This window comes from Talpa europaea, assembly GCF_964194135.1.
Source record: "Talpa europaea genome assembly, chromosome: 9".
Classification (NCBI taxonomy): domain Eukaryota; kingdom Metazoa; phylum Chordata; class Mammalia; order Eulipotyphla; family Talpidae; genus Talpa; species Talpa europaea.
Window position 1 is genome coordinate 91,181,795 of NC_140076.1, and position 26,668 is coordinate 91,208,462.

Below are 26,668 nucleotides of genomic sequence, written 5' to 3' on the forward strand. Positions count from 1 at the left end.
TCTGGGGGCCAAATCTGGTCAGTCACCTGCTTATGGTACAGCTTGTGAGATAAGAATATTTTTTGCATTTTAATATGCTTGAAAAATATCCAAAGAACGAACATTTCATGACACATGAAAATTATATTAAATTTAAATTTCAGAGTTCATAAACAAAGATTTATTAGAATACCACCATGCTCATTCATTCATATATTGTCTGTGCTTTCATTCTACAAAGGCAAAGTTGAGTAATCATGCAAAAACTTATCAACTGCAAAGTCCAAAATATTTACTACATGTCCTTTTATAGGAAAAGTGTGTTGACCATTGGCCTAAGTGAAGAGAGGAGATGTATAAGTGAACAGTAATGAACAGTAAATGAAGCTAAAGATCTTTCTTTGTTTTATAGCTTTAAAATTAATAACTTGACAAAAGTGATTCTGTTCACAAATAACTCATCATTGTTTAAAATACTAATTATAAATCCCCACCTTTTATTCCACTGCTTGTCATAGAAATAAATGAATTGAGGGAGACAGTAGACAGTGTCTAGATTAAATTAACTGTATGTAATAAAGTCTAGTGGACCAGACTAGTCTAGAGGTGAACTTTTCCCCAAAGGCTTACTTTTCCACATTATTATTACCTTCTGAGCAAAAAGTAGAACAGATGCTCTTACTCTTTTCCTATGGAGAATAACTCTAATTCCCTGTGCTTTGGGCACCCTTGATCCATTTTGTTAAGGCCCCCAACTTGACACAGAAAGTACCTGTGTTATGAGATGTATGAAATTTGTCACATATATGTTTGTACTAATGAAGTATAGATTTTAGGTAGTTTCACAGTCACCAGGTTTTAAAGTAGTTAATTTTAGCTTTTAGTATAGAAACATTACTTTTAGTATAGAAACACTAAACATAGGTTTAAAGAGAAGAAACTACCATATCATGTCTATTAGCACCTTTGTTGTATCACTAATACGAGTCAATATTCACTGGAGCAAAGGCTTTAGGTTACTTTTATAAAATTATGTGGGAAAACTGTAAAACCATTCCCCCTTGAAGTGAGGATAAATGTACACAAATAGATGTTGCTCATGTTATTTTTTACTGCACATACATTTTGTCTAGTGATTTGAGATACTCCCATTTTACCCAGGGGAACTCTCTTAGAACCCAGTATAAGATCTTCTTTCTTCTTGATTTATTTTTGTAGAATCATTTAATTTCAGTATTTGAGGACACATGACTGGACAGGAAGGCAAAACTGCTTGTTTTATTTAATCATTTCAGGTTTTTGTGGAAGGATTGTTAATTGCTTGTCAAATAAAGCTCCTGGCCTCGATGTTTCATGCTCTAATAGGTGGGACATGAGCAAGTGACATATAAATGGGAAACTAAAGGGAAATGTGCATGTATTCTTTCTTTTATTCAAAGATTTGATAATAGTTCATTGTGCCTTAAGATTTACAATTATAAGAATAATAAATCTAGTAATAATGGGGTTAGAAATAACTATTAGTAAGCTTAGTTTCACATATATTTTCCTAATAAAAGGAGAGTATGCTAATATGTCTGTTAGCAATTTAGATTTAAATTTTTATAAACTCGGGGCACTTGAATGTACATAGAATTTCAGCCTTAGGAATAATAAACAAATGATATATATCGTGATATAATTTGATGTAGTTCATTTGATATAATTCATTAATCACAAGCATCTATAGAAAAATTCATTAGTTTTGATATAATTCATTACTCACAAGTATCTCTAGAAAATCTAAAACTAAAATAAGTATCAATCATTATATCATGAAAAGTGAGAATTTTAACCTTGTAGTCAAAAGTTACATCCTCTAAAGTGTATGGTTATTCGTTGTACTAATTTAAATATATAAACTTTGACTTTTGGATAAAACTGCACAAAATTAGAAATTAAAAGGAACATTAAGTTTTAATCATAACAATATGACCACATGGCAATATCATAAGAACATTACCACCAGAAAATGTAGAAAGGCCTTATTGCCAGATAAGCCCCATTTATGATACAAAATAAAATATATGTGGAATAAGTTTTGATAATTCTGTTATAAGAGTATAAATCAACATATTCTGCATGACTTTCAAAGAAAAAATAGAAAATAGAATTGGACCACACAGTTACATAATTCACATTAAACAAACAAGCAAAACAAAAATAATTATTCTGTCTAAATCATGTTTTGGCAAACTATAGTCCTTGGGCCAAATTTGACCCACTTACTATTTTTGTAAATAAAGTTTAATAGCTAGTTCTTTCCATACATATTATGTATGGTTACTTTCACTTTTCAGTAACAGAGTTTAGTGCTTGCATTATTATGATCTTGCATTATTATGATCTCTGTTGGGCTTTGATGGGAAAGGTTTAGCTTTCTTATACTTACTATAAAAAATATTGAAGTAACTATTTTGAATTCTTTTGGATCATGTATATGTAGTATTAAACAACTATCACTTTTTTGTGACCTATATAGAAATGTTACTGAGAATTAATCATGAAAGAAAACCAATCAGAACATGAGGAAAGGATATTAAGAGGCTGTTCACAAATGGGAAAACCATAATGGCTATCAGTTTGTAGAGAAATTTGCACTAACACTAGCTATTAAGAGTTGGAGATTAAAACAAAAATGAAATGTTATTTTACATCTGTAAAATGGCAAAAATTAGAAGTTGGATCTTATCTGGTGTTGGAGAAGATATTGTTTGATAGGAAACTTCATCAGCTGTATAATATGAATTTGAGCAAATTCTGAATGGAGTATGCTGGCAGCAATTGATAAATTTATGCCTCTGTGTACTCTTAGATATATACCTCTGAATATCTCCATAATAAAGAACTCTCTGATGGTCCATGACAAGGGCTGTTCATGGGCCAACAATGAAGTGACACACCTAAAGTCTGAAAACAATAACTTCAAGACACCAACCTACAAAATAAACAAGAAAACCTAGCCTAAGACCAGCTAGGAAATAACATCCATTTTACCTTTCTTTGCATCAGTATTTATTAGAAGCGTCCCCCTCTGCTGAATCCCTAGTAATTTGAATTTTTTGTCTTCAATGTTATAATAAACATTAATGACTTTAACACATTACTTTTAATTACTGACCACTAATGACCAAGAATACATTATATTCCCTATACAGCTTTACACTGTTTTCATAGAAAAGAACACTTATATTTAATCCTTCCTATCTCACCTCCCCCACAAAAGTGAATTACATATTTCATAAAATTTCCTCTATGATAGAAGAGCCACATGCATTGTTCATTCCCCTTTCAGATTACCCATTTGAAGCTATTTAATGTTTCCTAAAATCATTTGGTAATTCTTACAAATTGCCTTTCAAGAAAAAAAAAAAAAGTGCCCCCTTCCCACCACTGGGAAGCTGTGATTACACAGAGAAAAATACAAAGTCCTCCTACGTATTTATTAGATAATAATAGTGTGTAAATAACAGTGCATAACAGTAAAGTTCATAGGCACTTCCAAGATGAGATAATCATGGATGATCCGCTTCTTGGTATAGCTTTCCACTTCATAGTGCATGTGCACCCACACTATATACCCATTTCATTAACTATGCTGGAATTTACATAGACATAGGAGTGCTTCCAGCTGCAACAGAGATTCATTGCTCCATATTACCTAGTTTCAAGGGCAATCCTCTTCCAGTAACCTTTTCACTTTGTAATGATTACTTCATGTGTTGATGTTCTTTTGAAGTGACCTTCCTGCCAGTTATGCTTTGTGAGTTCTGCCTTTTTCAGAGTGTGCAGCAGAGCCCTCACAAGTCATGACAGTTGGCTTTTGCACATGCATTTCCAGAAATAAGTATTGTTGGTTTGATACTGTTCACAGGAAGAATTAAAGTTTCTGTGTGGTAAACCATGACAGCAGAAAGGCATAGGATTATTTAAGGATTCCTACCCACCAATATCCAAAGAAGCACTCTTGGGCTTTCAGGCATGCTTTATGTTGATAGGATGAACTTTAGACAATTAGGATGAAAATGCAGTGAGTGACTTTGTTGTTTTATTTTTTATATTTATTTTGGAGTAATTTGTTTTTGGTATCTTAAAAATGATATTTAAAAGAACTTGCTTTATCAACTTCAGATACATTCTCTGTGTACTAACTTGAAGACTTGTAATCATATAATTTTTGGGGATCCCCTTAATAGTAATAAATTATGTAACAATTAAATTAATCTAAACCAAAGTAATTATCACACAGTTTAACAAATTAAGAAACTGTGTCTCTTCATATTTTATTCCACTCCCTTTTTATTTTAATACTGTTTCATGGGAAGGCACATACATGCTACTGCAAATATGCCTTGCCTACATTTCTCAGAAGTACCAAGGGACATTTTCTACTTTTCTGCATCTCCCAAAGTTAAACATGGCCAACAAGGTTATCATTTCATAGCTGTTGAAATGCTGCCATTCGTCTTCTGTGATGTAATTTTATAGTCAGTTCAAACCGTAGCTGTGCATAACAATTTCATTGATATTCTGTCAAATGTCACAAGCTTTCATGTTCAGTACCAACACATTTATTGCATTGAAACTGGAGATTACCTGAAAATCGTCTTGTCAGTTGCTTCTTCCCATTAGGTATAAAGAAGATATAGAGGACAAGGGGAGAGCCCCTGCTGCCTTCATTTGTATGGAAAAAAGTTTCCTTAAGACTACCAGTGTTACGAACTAATCATTGCCACTTATTTATTTTGGTAGTTCATTGCCTGGCATTTTGTGGGAAATTAATTAATGAATGAAATAAATTAAAATGGTAACAGTTAGCAAAGCATTGCTTAGTAATCATTGACCTCAGAGCCCTCCAACAAGCCCTATCTGGATGAATGTAAAGGGAATATAAAAATAGGAAGGAAGGGAAGAAAAAAGGGTGGGAAGGAAGGAAGAACTGGGAAATTAGGACTTCTCCATATAAATTCTGGGGAACACAAATCAGCCCCTAACAGAGGATATTAGTACTATTGCTGGTAGGTTTCCCTAGGACTAGTATAAGACTGATTGGATCAGAATCATCTGTGAATAAAATACAGCAAACTAGGTGATACTAGAAAACTTGGGGGCAAAGTGACGTCATTAAGTTTTTCACATGTTCCTGATACAGACTTAGGTTTGGAATATTACAATATTCAAGAATAATTGCAAATATATAGGATTGGTGGGACATGGATTGAACAATGAAGAATGGGTAAAACATTTTGGTCTTGAGTCCCATTGATGACGGTCAAGAATTTTTTGTATCTGTATTATGTATGTATCAATATTTACCCTATTAGAAGTTAAAATAGGCCTCCCTGGTGCCAGAGGGGTTAAGCCTCAGTACTATCCCACTATCACCATTGCAGCCTGAGTTCGATCCCCGGCCCAAGAAGTGACCCACATGTTGCATCAGACCTCTCCTGTCTCACCTGCTGCTTCCCTTAGCAGCATATTTCAGTAGATCCGCCTGTTCTGCTCCCCATTCTGTCTCACGTGAATCTTCTTACCACTGTACCTCTGGCCTGTTCCCCAGTTCTTCTATGCATAAATAAATATTTTTTTTTAAATGAAAGGATGAATAGAGAGCCCAGAAATAAAACCACACATATATGGACAACTGATCTTCGACAAAGAAGCAAAGAACACACAATAAAACATGCAATGGAACATGGACAGTTTGTTCAATAAATGATGCTGGGAAAACTGGACCACCATATGCAAAAAAAAATGAAACTAGACCACTACCTCTCACTGTGCACAAAAATCAAGTCAAAATGGATAAGAGAAGGGCCTCCCTGGTGGCACAGGCAGTTGAGCACAGCGCTGTGAAGCGCTCCGTAGCCTATGCAGTGCTGATTTGATCCCCGCTGGCCTTGGAGCAACCCACATGGCGAGCAGACTTCTCCTGTCTCGCCCACTGCTCCCCTCAGCAGTGTATTTCGTCAATCTGCCTGTTGTTTTCCTCTCTCTATCTCTGGTGAATCCTCTCACCCTCCCACACATCTGGCCTGTACCCCTGCTCTTGTATAAATAAAAAAAAAATCTTTAAAAAAATGGATAAGAGAACTGGACATAAGACCTGAAACCATAAAATATATAGAAGAAAATATAGGTAAAACACTACCCGACATACATTGCAATAACATCTTTAAAGACTCATCACCTGAAGCAAAGAAAGTCAAGGAAAAGATAAATGCTTGGGATTACATCAAACTGAAAAGCTTCAGTACAGCAAAAGAGACATTAACCGAAACAGAGAGACACCCCATTGATTGGGAAAAAAATCTTTGCACTCCATTCCACTGATAAGGGACTGATCACAAAGATATACAAAGAACTCACACGACTCAACAAAAACAAAAACAATCCAGTCAAGAAGTGGGCAGGGCCTCTCTGGTGGCACACGTGGTTGAGCGCCACACTGTGAAGCTGTTTGCAGCCTCTGTGTCGCTGGTTCGATCCTGGCTGGTTGGCGAGAATCCCACATGGTGTGGCAGACCTCTCCTGTCTCGCCCACTGCTCCCGTCAGCAGTGTGTTTGGTCAGTCTGCCTGTTCTGTTACCCGCTCTGTCTCTGGTGAATCCTCTCACCCTCCTGCGCATCTGGCCTGTTACCCAGCACTTGTATAAATAAAATAAAATCTTAAAAAAAAAAAATAGAAATGGGCAGAACTTAAAAGACATTTCTCCAAAGAGGAAATTAAAATGGCCAACAGGCATATGAGAAAATGTTCATCATCCCTTATAATCAGGGAAATGCAAATCAAAACCACATTGAGATACCACCTTACACTAGTAGGAATGGCACATATCGGGCCTCCCCTGGTGACACGGTGGTTGAGCGCCGTGCTCTGAAGCTGTTCGCAGCCTCTGCAGCACCAGTTCGATCCTGGCTGACTGGCGAGGGTCCCACATGTTGCGGCAGACCTCTCCTGTCTCACCCACTGCTCTCCTCAGCAGTGTATTTCAGTCAGTCTGGCTGTTCTGTTTCCCGCTCTGTTTCTGGTGAATCCTCTCACCTTGCTGTGCATCTGGACTGTACCCCAGTTCTTGTATAAAATAGATAAATAAATATTCTTTAAAAAAGAATGCCACATAGCAAAAAAAAAAAAAGCAAACAATAAGTGTTGGCGAGAATGTAGTGAAAAAGGAACTCTGCTACATTGCTGGTGGAAGTGCAAACTGGTTCACCCATTATGGAAAGTTGTCTGGAGGTTTCTCAATCTACTAAAAATGGAGCTACCATATGACCTGGCAATTCCACTCCTAGGGGTCTACCCAAAGGATGCAAAAACTGATTCAAAAGACCACCTGTACCCCTGTGTTTATTGCAATATTATTCACAATAGTTAAAACTTGGAAACAATCCAAATGCCCAAAAATAGATGACTGGATCAAGAAGATGTGGCATACATACACAATGGACTATTATTCTGTAACCAAAAAAGATAAACTCAGGCCATTCGCAGCAACGTGGATGGGACTAGAAGGAATTATGCTCAGTGAAATAAGCAAGAAGGAAAAAGGAAAATATCGGATGGTTTCACTTATAGCAGGAATATAGGGGAACCAAATAAGACATCAGTGTTAAAAAAATAATAATAGCACAAAACACAACAAAGCAAAAACAGACAATTATAAATCAGAGACATACGACAGGGGAGGAGGCAGGAGAGGGATCAGAGGGAGGGAGGAAGGAGCACAGGGGACCGAGGTGATGGTGCACGGGTACATTGGGGAAGGAAACTCTGTGGGGACTACACCTGAGGGTATGGGGAGAAGCACATATTGTTTAAAAATGAACAATGATGTAAAAAAATTAAAAACAATAATTAAAATTATGAAAGGACATTTAACATATTTATCAGTAATTATAAATCAGCAATAAACTTATATTGACATACATAACATGATTTTAGGATACATGTTTTCTAGAACAAAATGATAGGCAAAAAATGATTTTGTTTTACATTTTTTTCAATTATTTTTAATATCAGTCTCAAAATATGATACCTGAATTCTTATGTGTACTTCTGCATTCAATCTATTGTGATATCACTTGTCAGGCAGCCTCTAGAAAACTCCTCTGAACATTTAGGAGAGCATAAAAGTGAAAAGATAATAATTTCTTCATGTGATGTTGTTATTTACAGTAAGAAATTTGGTCTTTGTTCTAGTTTTGGCACAGAGCTAAAGAGAATGATAAAGTTGCCTCTCTTATTATGTTCATTAGAGAGAGAGCTTTTTTTGGAAAGCACCTAAGGGTAAATGGTAGTTGCTAGTGGAGCCAACCATGTGCTGGAAGGTTGGAGCTTCTGCCCCCCCAACCCCAACCTCTGGGTAAGGGAGAGTAGTGGGCGAATCTGTGATCAGTGGCTAAGGATTCAGTCACACTTGCATAATGAAGCCTCTTAAAAATAATCTGTTTGGAGTGCTTCCCTGCATGTGTACCCATGAAGGTGTTGGGAGAGTGGTGTGCTTGGAGAGGTTACAAACGCCCCACATATATTTTCTCTCTGGGTGAAAGTGCCCAGTTACCTATTTCTAGTACCACTGCCAATCATTGATTTTACCAACTAGTGTAATAGCATTTTAGGTTAGTAGCTTTCATAAGCTTTCTTTTAGTGAGAAGATAATACAGTACATTGCAGAAGTAAGACTAAGCTAGTTGTGTGTAGATTTGGGCAAGGCATTTTTCTCTCTAGGTCTCATTTTCCTCATCCTTAATACAAAGTTGGCGGGTGGTCAGGTCCACTCTAAAACTCTAAAGACTCTGAACCCAGAAATGCTAATTGGCTTGCTTGTGTCCTTATTTTCCCAACAAAAAGTGAGAGTGAAACAATGTGGCTATTCCTCTGGGAAATAAAGGGATTCTTAAATATCCTCTAGAGAAAGAAAGTTCAATACTTCAGGTCATTTTAATTAACTAACAAATATAAGGGCCTATGAGACCATGGAAAATTGTTGACTCTTCTTCCATTTTTAGTTGATTGCCCATACTGATTATAAATTTGAATTTTCTAAATTGACTTACATGTTTGGGTAACTTGAACATATTATATATTTTATCTTATTTTTTTAATTTTCTATCCGCATTCAATCTATGTTGAAGTAAGAGTTCTGAAACAAAGAATTTACAGTCATCTTACTCGATAATCTTTTACAGGAAAAGATAAAATCAGGCTAATTTAATTTAAATGGGAATTTATTGTATGGGGGCTCATGGGAGGTCCTAAGTCTAGAAATCCTGAAAATCTATTTCATTATATTTTGATTTTGTTTTAGTATCCATATTCTTCCCTCACAAGCAACTAGTACCTATATTTTATTCAGATCAAATCCTGAAATGAACATTTTCTACTGTTCAGACATGATAAAGCAGAGCCCTTGAAATCGGGTCAAATCGTGTGACACCCCTTAGTATTCATTGAGTAACTACCAAATGCAAGATTCTCCACTGGATACCAGACCTGTAACCTTAGGCAAAGCAATAACCCTACTCTGCACAGGGAAAAGAAGAAAAAATATGGAAAAAACTGATAGATGCTAGGAAGAAAATGCTAGATCTTCAGGATCTTCTTTAGATAGGTTGACACACTCAGGTGTCTCTGGAGAGAAGACAGTTAAACCAAGATTTGCAGAATGTGAAGGAACCAGCTATGCAGAGATGATGATAATGGGAATAGGGGTGATTATCAGAATGATAAATGCAAACACACAGTGCACTACCCATGCAGATGTTGTTCTAAATGCATTATTATTATTATTATTATTATTATTATTATTATTATTATTTACTAATTTGTTAAATCTTCAAAACTGTTCTTTGAGGTAGTTTGTCTTATTGAAAGTATATAAGTCAGATATCTAAAACACACAGAGGTTAGTCATTTGCTCACTGTCAAAACTTGAAAATGTTAGAAAGAATTTGAACCCAAATCTTAGATTTTTATCAAAATACTATGATGCTATGACAAAAGAACTTTCTAAGCAGAAAGAACAGCAAATATAAGGAAGTCTAATATTTTTTTTTTTTTGAGTCAGAGACTACTGACTCAAAAAAAAAAAAAAAAAAAAACTCTGACCCAAGTAATTGCCTAATTATTGCTCCTTTGAGATAGTGATTGCTGGTGAGGCTAGAGGGAGAGGTTGGTTGGGCTATCACCATGTTGAGCATGTCTTATGCTGTCCAATGTCTGTGTATTCAATGAAACTAATATATTGAAAAAAGAGGATGATTTACTAGCATATTAAAAAGTATATTGGTTCAACTTATTATTCTCAACTATCTTGAGAAAACCTGGTTTGAACTTTTTTGTTCTAGTAAATAACCAAGTGGATTCAGACTTAGATACTGATGCTATGTAGAAACTATGCCTGCTAGCTTATCCATGTATTTGACTATCCAGTTACATTTACTATGTTGTTATTTATTTTACTCTGTTTGCTTCTAAAACAAATTTGTTCTTCATCATGGAGAACGTGGTGTTATTTTCTGGCTTTACTTTATATCCTGGTAACTAAACCACAGAGGTCCTGTCAGTCAAGTTAACACAAAAACAAAGAGGTCCCTGAATATCTATGTTTATGTTGGGAATATGTGCATCACTACACTTTCAGAACAATTGTATGGCATCCATTTGAAATGTCTCAAGTGTTGCTGAAGGCATAGTAGGGACTCTATTATTCTGTGGCCATAGATGCACAGTGGTTTAGTAAGAACACCAAACACAGTAGCATATAATAAAAAAGAGGGAAATTAATTTTTACAAACAAATATTTTGAAAACCATGGTTAAATAATTAAAATCATACATTTATTTTTTGAATAAACAATAAACTATCTGTTAAGTGTTTGAATTCTGCCACTGAATAATTGGTGTGGATTTTAGAGATATGTCTAAGTTTTAATATATTGGCAGAGAAAATTCATCTCTTCAGAGTGAGTCATTATATGATGTGACATAACAGAATAATTTTAAAAATTCATCCATTTCTGTATCTTACCCTTCTAATATATACATCATATACTCATCCCAGTATTTATAGAGCAAAATAATGTACAAGATATTCTACCAGCAATATATGAATCACTGAGACTTGAAAATATGCTTTAAATATGCTTTAGCATATGCAAGACACATGTATAAATAACTATAATGCAATAATAATAATGACATTGATGAATTAACATGTATGGTGCACTTACTGTGTGCTGGTTGCCTGATGAGTTGTATTATATATTCTTTCTAGTCCTCAGAAGATGGTTTCAAGGTAGTAGTTATTAATTCTGAAGAAGTAGAAACTCAAAGAGTCTAAGTAGTTTGCCTACAGAGCTAATAAGTGGCAAAATCAGGATTTTAACATGTTTGTCAGATCAAAAAAAAAATTGCCTATTCTGTTTTGATGGCATTTCCCTGTTTGTTCAACAGGATGTTATTAAAAATGAAGAACAAAATGTTTTTAAGGTCAAATCAGTTTGGGAACATTGGGTTAAACAGCATTTAACTGGTTTATTAACTGAAGGGATTTTCAGAGCCTTTAGTAAGCTAAAATACAAAATGGAGCTCCAAGAACATCACATAGCATAAATGTTAACTATACATAGATAATGTTGGACTCCATACCCCTTCCACCCCCAGTATACACAGAGTGTGTGCAATAGGATATTCATGTTTAAATATACTTTTGGCAGGCCACTTCTACCTGATATTTTTAAATTTTTAAAGTGAGGCATAATATATGTTAAGTATATTAAACAAAAAGGACCTAATGGAGAGACAGAAAGAAAATCTGAATTTTCAACTGCACACTAGGAAAATACAGAAATGTAAAATGACCATAGAAAATTAGAGTATGGAACTTAGAGGGATGGCTTGGAACAGATATGTCGACAGCACTGTGATGGCAGAGGAGCAAAGATATGGACACCATCTCAGCTGGGAGTAATAGGAATCCAGAGTGGAAAAACAAAAGCGAAAGAGGGTGGCATTGAGGAATGGATGCTCATTGAAAACTGTTACCTAAGTGGCAAGAGTTAGGAAGAGGGGAAAAATGCCATCATATCTGTCAATTAAATAATCTCCTGTGGACCTTGAGACAGTGGTTTCCTTTGAGTGGTAAGGGGAAATCCTATTAGGAAGGGTTAAGCAAAATGAAGGTAGATACTAGAATATTCTCTTTTTCTTTCGTTAAGTTGGCTGATAGCTCAGTAAGCAGTAGCAGTTTCATAGGGCAGCTTTATTTAAGAAAGGAAAGGCTGAGTAGATCTGAAGGCATAAATGAAGAACACAGTCAAATGGTGAAGGTGACTCTGAAGGACAATTAATAGCCAATATTCCAGATGAGATTTTAGAACTTGTGATTCAGAGGTTAGTAGGTATTAATTGCATTTGAAACCAGTGAAACTCTGCTGAGATCACAGAAAACATGAAGATGGGGGTGGGGGAGATAGAGAAATTATGCAGAAGTCAGACTAAAAATTGAGTGAATCCCTTTGTTGTGACCACTTGATCTATCCAGTGAATAGAAATAAAATGCAGATTTGATCTTGTTAGTTTGAGGATAGTGAAATTTTTTTGAAAAATTCTACAGGAAATATATTTTGGAATTAAAAAAACAGGTTAAAATTGGTAAAATTATAATGTCACCATTTGAAAACATATGTATGATTTATATATATATATTTTTTTTTTGATAAGTAACCTCTTTATATGGTTCAGTCTATGATGTAAATGACTTGCATATGGGGTTCAACTGAGACTGAATAGCATGAGTTTGCAGTTCCTACATATTCTCTGTAACTCTTTGAGGACAAAACAGTGAACAAGAACAGAAACAAAGAAAAAAAAAAACAAACAGGAAATGAGCATGACAAGAGGACCAGTCAAAATAATGAGTAAATCTGTGATGTTAATTAGAATCTTCAAACAATTGAACAATTAATGAGGAAATATGGGAAGCCAGAGAAGGTTTGATTAAGGGAGCAGGACTTCTGTAAAGAAATCAGGTTTGAAGAAAAGAACTAAAGCTTAGAAATTAATTTTAAAATGCAACTGTGTTTAAAATAATAGTAAAACTTATTTCTGGCATCTGTGCAAAATGTACAACTGCTTCCAGTCCTGAAACAACAGTGTCTTTCAGATAAGGTTGTTTTCACTTATCTAATGAAGGTGGGGTCCTCGACCTGGAGTAGGAAGAAACAAGATGCAATGGTGAGAAAGAAAGTGCAGATGAAGGAAGGTGAAAGAAAGGGTTAAATGCTGCTCTTGTATATATTAATGCTAAGCAATTTTAGGGAGAAAGGACAGGAAACACCTTCTGTATACTGTGGTTTAGCGTTTTGAGTCCAAATCCAAACCTGAATATCGGTTCTTGAAAGAGAAGGGAATTGGGGCTACTGTAGACCTTGCATTTGGAGGGTCGAGGCAAAGTGTTAGAAGGGTAATAGGTTTTCAAGCCATAGAGGAAAGACTGGTGATATACCTAAGCAAGGCGCCTACCAACTAACAGCTCTTTGTCTCATGAATCAAGAGAAATGAATGATGATGGGAAGTCCAGTGACGGTTGTTCCAGAGAAAATTATATTAGAGTTTGCTTTCACTTAAAGTGAAAGGATGAAAAGGGATACTTTTTTCAAAGGTCAATGAATCTCAAAGGGAAATTAGAAAGGGCTCATTGTTTGTTTTCTCTCTGCTGCTGCAATAAGTTATTGCAAACTTAGTGGCTTAAAATGACACAAACAACAGGTCTATAGGTGAGAAGTGCTAATATAGATCACACTGGGTTAAAATCAAGGTGTTGGCAGGACTGCGTTTCTCCCTGTAGTCCTGAGAGGGTGAATCCATTGCCTTTTCTTTGACTTATTCTAAAGTCTGTCCATATTTCTTGACACATGACCCACTTCCTCCATTTTCAAAGCAAGCACTATTGCATTTCTGTGACCATTCTTTCATAGCACTTCTCTCTGTTCCTCCCTTTTCCAGTTGTAAGGATCTTTGTAAGTATATTGGGCTAACCTAGATGACCCAGGATAATATACCTATATTAAAGTCAGCTGATTAGCATTCGTAATCCTGTCTAAAACCTTAATTCCCTTTTACTGTATAAGTTACCATACAATTTTCAGTGACATATTTGGGAATCATAATGTGAACATTATTCTGCCTACCACAGAATAGCAGAAGGACATGCTTATACCCTATTTCACCTCCTGTAGGAAGGCTTACAAGTTTATACCTTGTATCCTTTCCTTTATGAGTATAAAACAAGAATTCACATGTGAAGTGCTTAGAACAATTCTGGCACTTGATTAGACTGTGCTGGGTGGTTTTTATCTTTTGTCTGTGAATCAATGAAGAAAATATTTAAATCCAGTTCTATCTGACAAAAAGTCCATGCACATTATAAGGGACATCTTAAGTTGCAGAAAACATGCTGCTATGTTGTTATTATAAATATTCCCTACTAAAATATTTTAAAATTATCAGCATTTGTGGAAGGGCAAATTGAATTCATCCATAGCAGATATTTACTGATGACTACACTGTACCAGGCTGTGTGGTGGGCTCCAGAGGGAATGGCTCTAAGCAGGACAGTCACTTTCCTAGATTTTATGGAACTTACATTCTAATTGGGATTTCTTTGGAGAGAGTGAGGTGGGGTATACTACAAAACAAGTGAAGTCTATGCTTTGGTGGTTCAGAGACAGTGGTAGGAGAATCATGTCTTCCCCTTAAAATGATGTCTGTGTCACAATCCCCAGAACCTATGAATGTATATTTTATATGGACAAAAGGACTTTTAGATAAGATTAAGTTCAGAACTTTAAGAGAGGGAGATTATCCTGGGTTACATGGGACAGTTCAATATAATCACATAATCCTTAAAAATAGAAGAGAAGGGTAGAAGAGGGCACCAGGGTGATGCTAAGGACTAGCCTCCTGGCTGCTGGTATCTTTTAAAATAGAGGAAGGAGTCCATGAGCCAAGGAATGTGGGCCACCTCTAGAAATTATGAAAGACAAGGAAACAGGCTTCTCCCTGGAGTCTCCAGAGAGGAACACAGACCTGATGATACTGTGGTTTATTTCATTCAGACCTGTGTCAAAGGTTTGAGCTCTAAATGTATCTATCAGATAATAAATGTGTTGTTTTAAGCCACAAATTGTGTGGTAACTTGTTACAGCAGCAATAGACAACTAATATCATAGTGAGAGGGCAGCAAGTCTCATCCATAAGGCTCACCCAGCAGTCATCTTCCATAAGTTATTATGTACAGCAAAGAACTCCTGTTTCTCCCAAAACAATTAGGAATTTTATTCTTGTCAGAAACCACAAACCAAACTGAACTAGACAGAACAGTGAAAGGTCATTACAAAGATGCAGGGCTCTCTCACAAAACCCAAGGAAAATACATAGCCAGTCCCTGGAAACGTGTCCTAAACCTGGAGTGAAAGCACTGTCTAGACTTTTCTTGTCACGTTTCCTTTCTGTTCCTCCCTAAGTATGTCTCTAAACTAGCTCCCCTAGTCTCTCTTGTCTGCCCACTTGGATATAGTTGCTGGTAGATCAGAATGACATGCTACAAGTTAAGTCACCAAAAGGAAGAATCTCAGTGGAGACATTTCTAACTTTTCATCCTTCATCCTCATTTTTGGCAAAGGAATTTTCATTTTCCAGCTTGTATTAAGAACCTTGGCCTGGGCATATCATATAGAAACAAGGGCATGAGAGGGAAGGAGGAAATTATAAATGGAGTAAACAATATGTTTACTCTATCATACTCATTCCAAAACTGGAGATAATTTTGGGAAATTAAATCTTTTTGCTTAACCAGTCTTATTAAGTTTCTGTTTGAAATATTGAATTGTGGGAGGAAATATGAAAGATAATAGGTAAGTTGTAAGCATCTATTTTTATACCAAGAAGCTTCTTAAATACAGGGGTCATAAGACAGAAAAGAGAAGGCTTAAGGAAACAGGAGAGAAAGAGAGCAGTTTATAACTTTATGTGATGTGTACTGAATGGAAGAAAAGTTTAGGTGCTACCACCACACAGCCACTGAAACATGTCCTGTGAAGGTGACCCAGATGGGGCTGGGGAAAATTCCCAGAAAAGGTGTAGAACTTCCAGATGAATGAGAGGAAAATTCATCTCAGGAAGAAGTAGAGTAGCATCTACACATCCTATAGTCCTGAAAATAATTGGTGAGGTCTGGGATCAGTGAGTTGTTTTGAATCACAAGGCTTGCAGGGGGAGAAGATTCCAATTATTCAAGGCTTACAATCTAACAGAGGAGTCAGGATGGGAAATAAACAACTATCACAAGGTCTGAATACATCAGTATAATAATGAAGTGGCAAAAAGCACACTAACAGTTTGGAGGTAAACTTGGGGATATGAGGTCAAAGTAAAATCCAGTTGGGAAGACTAAATGTGTTCCTTGGGTAAGCTGGCTTTTAAACAGTTTCATAAATAGTCTGTGGTTGACAGGAATGAGCAAAATAGAACCTGAAATTAATTAAAATGCTCCTCTTTGGTTTCAGAGCACACAAACATTATGCAAAGCAACTTACCACCATGGCTCACTACAGCATAGACAGAGCATGTGCTCCCCAGGGCGACGTGGTTTCCATGAAACTGTAACTCTGTAATGATCTCTATCATCCTCTCTATTTTTTAAACAATTGTCTGGCCTCTTTAGAGGGGAGGCTGTGCTATGCCAGGAAAAACAGGGGGAAAACATCTTGAATATCTATCTAGTGGCAGTGGGTAACCCCACAGGAAAAGAATTTCCATCACAAAGTATTCTCTTCTCACGGAATCTTTGAAGTAGGCCACTGGACTGCACACACCAAATTCCTCCTGCTTTGTTTCTTTTTTAAATTAATCATTTGAACATGTTGGGGCTTCAAATGTTTACTGGGTGATTATAAACACGCCGAAGTACTGAAGGAAAGCTCCCGGGACACCATATTCACCCTCATCATCTTTTCAAATTTTATTTTGACACACCATCAATTGGAATTTTTAATTCAGACTCTTCTCAAATGTTATAGCAATTTTACATAGCATATTATCAAAGCTCCAAGTCTTTTGATAGGGGTAATTAAACATGCCAAGTTTGCTCTAGAGTCCTAGTTTGCATTGCTCATCCACTGGAGATGTAACTGCAATCCATTTACTGCTTTCTCTGTGTTAATTTTATCATGCTGGAGAATTCTTCATTTTGAATTTCTTGTAAGTTTAGCACTAAGCCTAGAGGAAAAAAAGAACACAATCACTTACAGCCGATGTGGGTGAAATTCCCAAAGACATCCCATGCTTATGAGACTTTTTTTATTTTTTTTATCTCTTTTTACTGTTTTTCTGCTAAAGAGAAGATGCCATCTCTTAGGACTTGGGTATTGATTATATCATTCCTTTTGACACAATCCCATACTCCTTAGGCAGACAAAAAACCCATTGATTTTTAAAAACTAGTGGCATTTTGGTTTTCTTTTTTTTCCATCACCGGAAGTTTTATTTGGAAAAAGGAGACTAGAAGCCAGTTCAGAGTAATCTATCTTTCTACATAAGTATTTCTGTGGCACTTATCACAGCAGTACCTGGGCACTCAAAAGCACTATTAGACTAAAACACATACACTGGAGGAAAAAAATACCTAGATGCTAAGAAAACAGAAAGTTTAAAACATCAAGAGAAATAGAAAAAAAATGCTCCTTATTCATAGACAACCAATAGGAGTTTAAAGAAATTCTCAGGAGCCATAAAATACATACATATACATACATATATATATATGTATATGTATGTGTGTATATATATATATATATATATATATATATATATATCCTTTCCGTACATACATTTATTTACTTAAAGCCTAAAGGGCTATTCTGGGCCTTTGATTCAAGTAGAAAGCAACACGGTGATTTGCTGTGGCAAAAGTAAAGGTAGTATATGACACTTTTTCTGGCACTCTGGGTAGAAGACAAAAGGGAAAGCAAAATGTACATATAAAAATTAGTGAAGTGCCAGTTGGCCCCACTTAGAATTCAACAGTAGGACAGTCCTGGGTACTCAGGAAAATGGCCCCGATGCTTATAGTATTTGCAATGAGATACACATAGGAAATGATTATTTGATGGTGAAACTTGCCTGATGAAAGAGAAAGGAATTGATGTTATAAATCAGATTTCAAACTGACTTTGTAACTCACAGGTCTTTATCCCTTACTATAAGATCAGAAAATTATAGTAGTATATGCCAGAGGTCAATTAAGAGGGCAGAGCAGTTTGTAGTGTCAAAGGCTATTTATTCCATTTCTTTTAATATATAAAAGAGAAATGACTGAATAATTGCCCAGTTTTGTATCAAAAATATAATCTGCTATAAAATTATTATATAGAAAATTTGTATTTGAAAATAAGCCAATTTTCTTTGGCACATGCAATTTGCAGATTTAAATTACAATCCAAGCCAACATATTGAGAAAAAGCACATTAATGGGAAAGAAATAAATATCTAATTTACAGGAGAGTAACCGTCATAAAGTTTTATTTGTATCATGATGTAATTTCTGAGTAAAAATGCCTTCTTCTTCATTTCATGGTGGGTAACCTGCCGATTTTTATGATTTCCTTTCTATTTTAACAAAAATGACTCAAATTTTTTATGTGACCTTGTTATACAGTCAGGAACACTGCTGATAGAAATTACATTTAAACCAGTAAAGCCATCTTCACCTAAGATTTACATAGAAGTTGGCAAATTAAAAGTATTTTAATAAGACTAGCAGTGATAGTTCAGGAATGAGATTTAAACTGAGCTTCTGTGCCAATGAGTGCATTAACTTTATTCAAAAATAGTGTATGTAAAATGGCACACAACTGACATGAGCTGATTATGATAATGTCTTAGTGCAAATTTTTGAAAATCAGGTACTATAAAAATATACCATTAACTTTATGTTAATAAAATATTTTGCTTGATGCCTTTTAAATTATTCATTTGAAGTAGTCTAAAAATATAAAAGAACTCTTATTATCATTCAATTTACATGATTACTTTTAAGTTCACTTTTTTTGGTTTAACATAAACAGAGTGTAAAATTCACATCAAGCTTTTGGTATTTAAAATGTGTAATTTTTATGCAAAAATTGGATGCTGTGTTACATTTTTAAGGTTGTCATTAGTATAAATATAATTTTGACTTCTGATTTGAAACAATTTAACCCTTAGGAGAAATTATCATGTTTCCCAGGTTCACTCATTATTGCTGCATTGATTATAGATGAATTCCTTTGTAAAAACACATTTTAAGGAATTTAAGCACTGACTTAAAGCTCCTGAGTTTTCCACAGATGCGTTTGAAGAAATGATGAAAATTACTAGAAAAGAAGAACATTTTTCTCCCAAGAAGCTCAACATCGATTCTCACTATTCAATAGCCCAGGATTGTGTTGGCTTCTTTATGAGTTTACACAGGACAGCATCAAGTTGCCTCTCCTTGCTTAGCATCAAATGAAAATTCCTACTAGCCCTTAGAATTGTAGCCCATTGTTTTGATCCTACTCCCTCCTTCCCCTGATCCCGGGGCTGGGAATTGTATGGGGACTATAACCAAGATGAAAATGCATACATTGTGCAAAAATGAAAAATGATGTAAAAATATATAAAATGAAAAAAAAATTGTAACCCAGTGTTGGGCACATAACTCTCCCCAGGAAACTTGATTTACATTACTAAAAAAAAAAAAAATAACACAAGCCAATAGCCTCCAGTGAGGACTCTAAATATGGCCAGGCTTGATCTGATTAGGTGAGATGTCATCTAGATTTTTAGAGAAGATGTAGCCTTGCAGTGAGAGAGGGATTTAAATGAATGATCAGAGTTGCCTTCTTTAGACAGAACATACCAAAGTCTAGTTCTGTTCAGAATATGATTTAAAATTTACATTTACATTTATATATATTCCAGTCCATATGCAAATATAAAACTCCTTATATAAATAATTATTGCCAGCCAGACACAATTTTAAAAATAGAGTCATGAGAAGGTTTTATAAATGAGAGACAATGGATCACTTCTTTTGAAAGTTGTCTTGAAAACTCTTTACCTGGGAAGGAAGGAAAAAATATGAAACAGAAATTTCACTTTTGTGTGCTTTTAATCTGCTTGGTTTTTACTTTTAATCAGCTTGATGCCTCTTTCCCTTATGGGCCTGGGTGGTGATTGCCATATTCCTACATACTGAAGAGAATGAGGTTCTGTTGCATCACATCGCAGGCAAACTGGCCATCAGTTATAATCTTTGACAGGTCGGTTATGAGTGTTTGACTTTTACAGGCTGAGTATACCCTTGTCTCCCAAGAAAGGTACTAATTTTACATGACTAGACAACACATGAAGTAAGGTTCCCAGGAGTTTGGTAGTATTTGTAAAACTAGAAAATTATCTTATCTAAGCAAAATTGCAAGGAACTTTATAAGTTAGTCTTCTCTCTCCTTACCCATCTAAAAATCCTAGTACAACATGCTTAAGAGATGTTCATCTAAGTTCAGCTTGAATAGTTGAAGAAAAAGAAAGTGCAGTGCTCCATGAGCACTATTTTTTCATCTATAGGCCTCTCAGAAATGCAAAGGAAGGCATCATGTTATTTCAATATCTTCCTTTTGCGTGGTTAGCATTCCTGTTCTTTCATCTCTTCTTTTCATGCAGGAATTTACAAATTACCGTCCATCTTCTTGACTTTGTTCGAGGAACTTTCAAGTTTCTTCCTATAAAACATTTTTATTGTAGCTACCATATGGTGATACAGTGACAACATACATATACATTGACATTATACACTGAACCCTGGACTCCAGAAATATATATCTAAGAGGGGACAGGTAAACATGAACCAAAGGACAGCACAAATTCATAACTGTAAGCTCGTCAGCATGGAAAAGATCGCCCCAAATCAAAGTGGAATATCCAGATTGCTACAAAAATTCTACATCTAAACTCAGTTGTACAGAAAATAAAGAAGCTAGTCCTGACCTTGATTTAAATGTCCATTATACTGCAGCCAAAACATTAATTTAGCAAACCTATTTTGCATCAGGGTTTGTTCAGACCTCTTGAGTCTTTTACAGATTGAGATTCTGACATAATATTTTCCCCCTATTCTCTGCTTATATATGTGTTTTTTTTTTTTTGAAGATTTATTTTTGTGTGGAAGAGCTGGTGTGGAGGTCAGAAGTGTGGGGGTTAAGAGGATTCACCAGAGACAGAATGGGGAGCAGAACAGACAGATCTACTGAAATACACTGATGAGAGGAGCAGCAGGAGAGACAAGATAGGGCTATTGTACCATGTGGGTTAGGTCCCTGGCCGAGGATCAGACTCAAGCCATAGTGGTGATAGCACTGAGACTTAACCCCTATGCCACCAGGGAGGTCCTATGTGTGTGTTTTTGAACATCAGCACCAAACCTTACTTAGATATGTACTGCTGTCGTCTTGTTTTTGACCTTTCAGTCTAATAAGTCAAGGTAATTTTTGAATTGTGATTAAGGCATACAACACATTAATTTTTATAGCAATTGAAAATGTTATCATTGTCATTCAGTGATGTGATAAAGCACCAGACAACAGGTGGAACCCAAATGTATGCATCAAAAACTTTTCTAAGTTGATATACTGAAACATATATACAAATATTTCAGTATCTAACCGTGTGTTGTGGACATACATTTTGCTAATATACATTTCTCCATTCTCTGGCAATATATTTTCCTTGAGGGACCATTTGTCTGCCATTTTCACTGCATGATTTTGTCTGTTCAGTCTATCCCTGGTTCTCAGGGTATCATGTGACCAAACTTTGACAATGAGAGTATTGGCTTCTACTGGCTAACAAATTGGGAATGCAATATAAGTTATTCTAGTCAGACAGAGTAAGTTCTTGACCTTTTGTGGAGCTGTTGGGAAGAAAGACAGTGGAATTGGATCTGGAAAGATGTTAAGATCTGTAATTGCCGGAGGCAGCATAAGGAGTGGGCCTAACTAAGTATTGAGCTAATGGAGTTAAAAGTGGAACCAGGAGATAAAGAGACCAAATCCTGTCCTGACCTAGAGTCAAGGCCAGCTCTAAACTTTTCTGTTACATAAGTCATATATTCTTCTACTTAAACCACTTGGCTTTAGGTTTCTGTCATTTGCCAAATATTCCAACTGATAACCATGTTATTATCTAGTCCACATTTTCTTTTTGGTAACAAGAATATCAGGGGAGTCTGTCATCTGTTTCATTGAAATCTAGATACAGAATCTCTGTAATAGTTTATCAGCTCCTTTGTCAAAGGAAATTAGATTTGTTTGCCTTAGTTTGTTTGTTTGTATTGAATTTATGCAAGTTCTCAGTGATCATCTCTCCTCTGAAACCATCTGGTTAACAATTCACTATAAAAAGCTCACTAGTTTACAGGACAAATTCCATGTGCTCTTTGTGTCACTAACCATGAAATAATATATTTTCTTTATCTACTGACTTTTTGATTATTTTCTTTTCTGAAGTCTCACATTATTCCCACCATTTTTGCACATGAATATACTTCTTTAATACTAAGACTTACTACAACTTCTAAAGATTGGTGGTCGTACTCTCTTAGCTACTGTTTGTTTAAAAATATATACACTTATTTGCATTTCCTCGATGACAAGTGATGTTGAACATTTTTTCATATGCCTGTTGGCCATTTGCATTTCCTCTTCAGAGAAGTTTCTTTTTAGCTCTTCTGCCCATTTTTTGACTGGGTTATTTTCTTTGTTGTTGTTGAGTCTCATCAGCTCTTTGCAGATTTTTGTGATCAGTCCTTTATCATTAGTGTTGGGTGCAAAAATGTTCTCCCAGTTGGTGGGGTTTCTCTTTGTTTTTGTTATTGTCTCTTTCACTGTGCAGAAGCTCTTTAATTTGATGTAGTCCCAGCTGTTTATCTTTGCCTTCACTATCACTGCTTTGGGTGATGTGTCTGTAAAGATGTCTTTGATGTGCAAATCACGTAGTGTTTCGCCTATATTTCCTTCTATATATTTTATGGTTTCAGGTCTTATGTCTAGTTCTTTAATCCATTTTGAGTTGATTTTTGTGAATGGTGTGAGGTAGTGGTCAAGCTTCATTCTTTTGCATGTAGCGACCCAGTTTTCCCAGCACCATTTATTGAACAAACTTTCTTTGCTCCAATGCATAGTCTTTGCTCCTTTGTCAAAGATTAGTTGACCATAAATCTGTGGGTTTATTTCTGGATTTTCTATTCGATTCCATTGGTCTGTATGTCTGTTCTTGTTCCAATACCATGCAGTTTTGATGATTATGGCTTTGTAGTATAGTTTGAAGTCTGGGAGTGTGATGCCTCCATTCCCTTCTTTTTTTTTTTTCAGGAGAGCTTTGGCTATTCGGGGTTTTTTGTGATTCCATATGAATTTCATCAATAATTGTTCTATTTCTTTGAAGAATGACATTGAAATTTTGATTGGAATAGCATTGAATCTGTATATTGCTTTTGGAAGGATGGCCATTTTAATAATGTTTATTCTTCCAATCCATGAGCAGGGGATGTCTTTCCATTTCTTTACCATCTTACACCAGTGAGAATGGCACATATTAAAAAAACTAGCAACAACAAATGTTGGCGAGGGTGTGGAGAAAAAGGAACTCTTCTGCACTGTTGGTGGGAGTGCAAACTGGTCCAACCACTGTGGAGAGCTGTGTGGAGATTTCTGGACCTACTAAACATAGAGCTTCCATATGATCCAGCAATTCCACTCCTAGGTATTTACCCAAGGGACACAGAAACATCAATTCCAAAGAACACCTGCACTCCTATGTTTATAGCAGCACTGTTTACAATAGCAAGCTTTGGAAACAACCCAAATGCCCAAAAATAGATGACTGGATCAAGAAGATGTGGTACATATATACCATGGAATATTACTCAGCATTCAAAAAAGATAAACACATGCAATTTGCAGCAACATGGATGGCGCTGGAAGGGATCATGCTCAGCGAAATAAGCCAAAAAGAAAAAGAAAAATACCGGATGGTCTCACTCATAGCAGGAATCTAGAAAACTTAAATAAGGGACCAGGAAAATGAATAAATATAAGAAAGTGAAAATCAAAATCAACAAAAAACTATGAACCAGAAACACTTTTAGGGGGGTGGGGGCGGGAGGGGAGGGGAGGGATTGGGGTCAGAATGGGGGGGGGGCTGCAATTGTATGGGGAATATAAAAATAAAAATTATTTAAAAAATATATACACTTATATGTAGAATATGGAGAAATCAAAGGGTTAGGAACAAAGACAAAACTTGCAAGCTGACTATAGATATGAGGCGTATATCAAGGGAGGGAAAGAGAGAGGGGTCAAAGCAGAGAAGGGGAGAGTACAAGGGACCAGGTTGATGGACCATGAGTTCTGTGGTGGTGAGGGAACTACAGAGACTATACCTGAGGGAAGAAATTACTGTCCAAAAATTAACAGAAATGTAAGGAAATTATAGGGATTAAAATTATTATCAATCTATTATCTTCAAATGAGATTCTGTTGTATTAATCATAGCATCTCTGTACATTTGAGAAATTGCAGAAAATTTTACTTAATCTGTATACACATCTGTGTATGAATGACATTCCAATCCCTTTCAATCTGGCCCCAGGGGTAAGTGGGCCAGATGGGGGAGTCCTGTGACAGCACACTCATTTGACTGTGCCTAGCATTTTATCCCTGGCCCTTTTCAAATAAATGCAAGACCTCATAGGCTCTTTCTTCTAAAATCCCCTTCACTTCTTCCTGTTAACCTCTATGGAGGTTGCTCTTTTGACTGCTCAATAGGAGTCTTGAATGAAAAGTGCTGGCGTGGTATGGAAGAACATCTGGGCTCCCAAGCCCACAAAGAGGCTAGGGCATAAACTGACACCAGAAAAACTTCACTTAGACCTGGGAAGTGAGGTTGGGTAGGGGGCAGTTTGTTTGTCTTTCTCTAATACGGAAATGAAAAGAGATGATATTCTTCAAACTCTCAGGGGGGTAATTATCTGACAGACTAACCCTAATGAAAAAGCAATGCTTAGCACCTTCTTCAAAGCCTTGGGTGTGCACTTTTCAGATAGTACTCAAATGTGGACTATGGACTATGCCAAAATTTTATTTTTGTCTTTTTTAGGAGGTTTATTTTTCAAATGAGGTTAAACAAATTGCAGTTTAGGGAAAGTACCTTTATTTTTATGTAGTAAACTGATTGTTATTTTGATATATCACCATTATGGTTGATACAACCTTATCAGTGTGAAACATTAGCTCCAAACAGACCCCCCCCTCCAGAATCATATCCTTAAATATCAGGTTTCTGTATTTTTCTTTAATGCATTATTGCTGTTAGAAGTGTTAGGATTTGCTACTTGTCAAAGGTGGTGGGCTAGGGTCTGACACTGGACAATTTGCAGTTGGTAATTAGTATTGTGCATGTCAAACCTTGCTTTTTACTCCTTATTTAGCTGTGAGTAACACATTTTTTCCAGCCTTAATTTTTGAGAACTTGGTCCACAGTAGACACTTAACTGATAAATGTATCCAATGCCTTCACATTGCTGATTGAAAACTTGGCTGAAGTTTTCTCTAAACCCCAAGGCATAAGTACTTGAATGAAGAATTATTTTTTCCCTCAAATTTTATTGGTTTGCCAATCATTTGCATGACTATATAATTTTGGGAATACAACTTCTCACCCCTGTATGTGCACCTGCTTCATTCACCCTCCGCCAAAGCTCCAGTAACAGTACCCTATCAATTTCCCTCCCCTGCCCGCTACCCCTGCCACATCCCCTCTGGTAGCCAGAATATATTTTTTTTAAGATTTATTTATTTATTTATACAAGCAATGGGTAGAGTCAGAAGCGCGGGAGGGTAAGAGAATTCACCAGAGCCAGAGCGGGGAGCAGAGCAGGCAGAAGGATCGAAGTACACTGCTGAGGGGAACAGCAGGCAGCAGGAGAGGTCTGCGTGCCATGTGGGACCCTCCTCCGGTGGGCAGGGAGCAGCCAGGGATAGAACAGGCACTGCAGAGGCTGCGGGCAGCTTCACAACCCAGCGCTCAACTGGGGAGGCCCTAGCCAGAATATTTTTCAGATTCTTCCTGTGTTTTTCCAGTTGTTTTCTTTGGTTATTTATATTCTGCAAAAGAGTGAAACCATCCAATAACTGCATTTTACATTCTGACTCTGAAGTGTTTTATAGTATGTAGTTTTGAGTCAAGCTTATCATAAGAGGCACAGCCCATGAAGTTGAAGGATTTCAGATAATGGACCTCTTGATAGCTTGGTTCATGTGAATAGATGAAGAGCTACCCTGTCTGGATTAAAATATCTTTGTTAAGTGGCCAGTTGTTTGAAACTTATACAGGCAAATGTATAGATCTCAGCAATAATGAACACTTAAAATATAATGCCAGGGTTTTTATTTTTATTTTTCTCAAATATCCTTCTAGAGAAACAGTTGGTTGCATGATTCAGCAGTGTAACTATCATTCCACAGATATCCCAGCAGCTTGAGACTTTGACACCTGATACCCAAATCAC